This window comes from Gossypium raimondii, chromosome 2 (assembly GCF_025698545.1).
Source record: "Gossypium raimondii isolate GPD5lz chromosome 2, ASM2569854v1, whole genome shotgun sequence".
In the NCBI taxonomy this organism is placed as follows: Eukaryota; Viridiplantae; Streptophyta; class Magnoliopsida; order Malvales; family Malvaceae; genus Gossypium; species Gossypium raimondii.
Genome location: NC_068566.1, coordinates 18,070,636 through 18,074,169, shown reverse-complemented (window position 1 = coordinate 18,074,169; position 3,534 = coordinate 18,070,636). Strand labels below are relative to the sequence as shown.

Sequence of the window (3,534 nt, the reverse complement as noted above, 5' to 3'; positions counted from 1 at the left end):
AGATTTTCCCCCCATTTTATATTATGTTTCTTATACTTTCTAATCTCTTTGTTTGACTCGTATCAGGTCTGTGGGGCTTTACGCATGACTGTGAAAATATTCTTGATGTGGAATTCCAAAATGGTAATAGATGGTTGTGAAGACACAACTATTGCAACGTCATGGCTTGAGGCTAGTAATTTAGTTGCTGTCCCCTGTATATGGTTGCTGCTTTCTTGAAGTATTTACTAATTTAAAAGAATCAGGAAAGCCATTTTCTGAAAGTTGTTTATATTTCATGTGAATTTGGGCAGTAGAGTATACTTATAGTTTACTTGTAATTTAGGATTAATTATACTTTATATGAGGAGCTTGATGCTGGGGATATGGAGCGGACAAGAGATGTGTACAAGTATCTTTATGTTCTTGCAATGGATTAATGGTTCTGTTGGTTTCTACTATTGCTAAATTACAAGTGAAATAATTGCTTTACTAATAAATCTTGTCAACTAACTCTGCAAGAAATTTGCCAGTTGCCTACTATTTGAACGTTTGCATATTTTGGTTTCATGTTCTGCTAACAGTCCATTTCATTACCCTGTAACAGTCCATTTTTCCTTTTTCTTTTACTTTTTTTTTCTCATTTTCAATGTTTATTTTAACGAAGTGCCCTAATGTCAGTTGAAAAATTCAACAGAAATGTTTTGTTTGATTCTTAATTTGGAATTGTGATTTTTTTTCACTGTTTCGATATGCTAAATCAGAACTCATAGTAATATGAGTATTATTGTTCTTTTATTTTTGTTTTTCTTTCTTCGTTGACTAGAGACTGAGAGCGAAGACTACAACAATAGCTGAGGTTTGCTTTTTTGATTATTTTGTGTGATTATTGTAATTATTATTTTTAATTTTTTGTCCGGTCGCAGCTCTCTTTGAAGTTTATTGACACCGAGCAATTTCAAAGGTAAGTGTGTACTTTTATTTTATTATTGGTTTAGCTTCAATTCAGATCTCATTTATTGTTTTTTCGATTTTGATGATACAGGCTCCGTGAGCTGAAACAACTTGGTAAAGAATGATTGACTCAAAAAAATCAAACCTTGATGTTTCTTAGTGTATGCCAAATGCAAGAACTAAATCTACTTATTGTTTCCATGTTCCTTTTCTTGTTTGCAGCAAATATGCCATAGAGATTTGAAATTAGAAAATACACTTTTAGATGGAAGTCCTGCACCTCTTTTGAAAATCTGCGATTTTGGTTTCTCTAAGGTTTGGGAATAATTATATATAGTCCATCTTAAATGTCAGTTGCTTTATGATTTTCCAATCATTAAGTTGTTTTTTTTAACACTTGGTGTAGTCATCTCTGTTGCATTCAAGACCCAAATCAACAGTTAGAACTCCAGCATATATAGCACCGGAAGTTCTGGCGTGGCGAGAGTATGATGGAAAGGTATTATTTCAACTGTATAAAAAAGAAAAGAAGAAGTAATATCTGTGTGAAATAAAAAAATCTAGCTGAGCATTCTATTGATCTGGTGTGCTATTTTTTCCTTTGAAGCCTAACATGTGATCACAAATATCTAATCCAAAGATTTTGAAATGCATGATAGTATCTGTTCTTCCACTTCTTGGATTTTCTCATTTTTTATTCGATTTATTACTTTAAAAATATAAGAGATGTGATGAAATGCATTTTGTAGTTGTCCTTGTTTATGAAAGTTTGTAATGCCTTATACATGTTGGAAGGGATCAGGTTAATTCTCACATGCTTGTTATAGTCGAGTACCTTCTTCATTCTCTTATTAATTTGACATCCATCTCTTAATATGTTAATAGAGAGAAATTTTGAGCATTAACCAGACAATTATTATATCATGCTTTTCTGCAATTTAAAGTTTTTCTTAGCGGCTACGTTTTATTAGGTGATGATATATTAGAAACTTGTAGTAGCCAAAGCTAAAACTAGCAGACATTGTTTGGAAACTGATTCAGCCCATAAATGGTGATTGTAAACTGTGTGAAGTTCCAAATTACTAATTGGTAATTGGCCTTTGTATGTGAAATAACTGTCCTTTCGTATCTGCACTTTATTGTATGTTCTGCACAAGGTGGGATTGTTGTGTTGGTTGTTACTAGGGGTAATGTGTTTTGGCATATGGATATATAGATCTGTGTGTTTGTGTTCTTGAGCAATGAGATACAGCTTAATTGGTATATGAAGAGTTTCCACAAGAAATGCTTAAAGCAATATTGCTTCCATTTTTTTCATTACATATTAAGCCTTTTCCACAAAAAAATGATGGCCTTTTTATCATTACATATTAAGCCTTTTCTACATCTGACATGATGGCACCTGTAGGGTGATTGAAAATGAGTATTTAGGTCTGAGAAATGGCATACTGGATCAATCAGCCATACTGCTTTCAAGCCATGGTTGTCTAACTTACATGAGCTGCAAAGTTAGTCAAACTTTTTGTAGTAATTTTAGGAATAACATATCCTTCTTTGTTTTGAAGTGTTCGATCTATTTTTGTTAGCTTGGCACTGCTTATGCTTAATTTAGTCTTCATACAATTGCTATAATTTGGTTATCAGCCAGATTTATGATTGTTTTCTATTTTTATTGATTTATGTAATCAATCTCAATTCTTCTTTTTGCAAATTAATACTATTGTTCCTTGTTAAAAAATTGAATAGTTTAGACAATCATTAGAAAGAACGCCTATTTATGACACATGGAAGAGCTATGGTTGAGATTGTTTGTTAGTATGGTTCAACCTGCTACTAAAGTTGCACATAATTCTTTGTTATATATACATTTTTTGAGCCTTAATGGCTATATATATTTTTTATTTTTAACATCTCTGTTGTTTACCAAGTTTGTTGGTTTATCTGATTATTTGGTTTTGCATCCTTTAGATATTGAAGGTGTAGTAGATGATTCAATCTCTTCAAGCTAAAAAAGCCAAGGCTTCGCACTTCTTCAAGTGGAGTGTTATTTAATGTTGCATTCCATGGTCGTTTATCTTAGTCGGAACTTGAATTTTTGTAGCTACCTTGTGTACTAGCTTCTTTAACTATGATTGTTAATTATTACGTGTTTTGTAGCTTCTTTTATATTTGGCCGATTTAATATAGATCAAATGAGCTGTGAGATAGATTGCTCATTTATTTAAAGATAATATTTTAATTCTAAATTTAAATTCATTAATTTTTATATTTAGCTTTAAAATTTAAATTTTAATAGAAAATTTAATTTAATTAATTTTTTTATCGTTAAAAGTATATAGTTTAAAGTTTAAATTTCAAAAATAAAACATAATATAATACTTATTATAGAAATAAATATTATTTAATTATTTTTTTATAAGTATGTTTTTAGCGGCGTTTGTGAAAAAGTGTCGCTAAAAGTCATTTTTTATAGCGGCGTTTGTAATAGAAGTGCCGCTAAAGGTCATGATTTTTAGCGGCTTTTGTGGCAAAAGCGCCGCTAAAAGACCATGATCTTTAGCGGCATTTGTTGTAGAAGCGCCGTTAAAAGTCATGATCTTT

At 31.1% G+C, this 3,534-nt stretch overlaps 1 long non-coding RNA gene across 1 annotated transcript; it reads left to right on the top strand.

Annotated features, from left to right (window-relative positions):
• The first annotated feature begins 891 nt into the window (after positions 1 to 891).
• Positions 892 to 3,199, top strand: LOC105784411 (uncharacterized). Its single transcript, XR_001130498.2, has 6 exons — positions 892 to 943; positions 1,025 to 1,047; positions 1,156 to 1,248; positions 1,340 to 1,432; positions 2,342 to 2,441; positions 2,902 to 3,199. It is a non-coding gene; the product is annotated as an uncharacterized LOC105784411 (long non-coding RNA).
• The last annotated feature ends 335 nt before the right edge of the window (positions 3,200 to 3,534 follow it).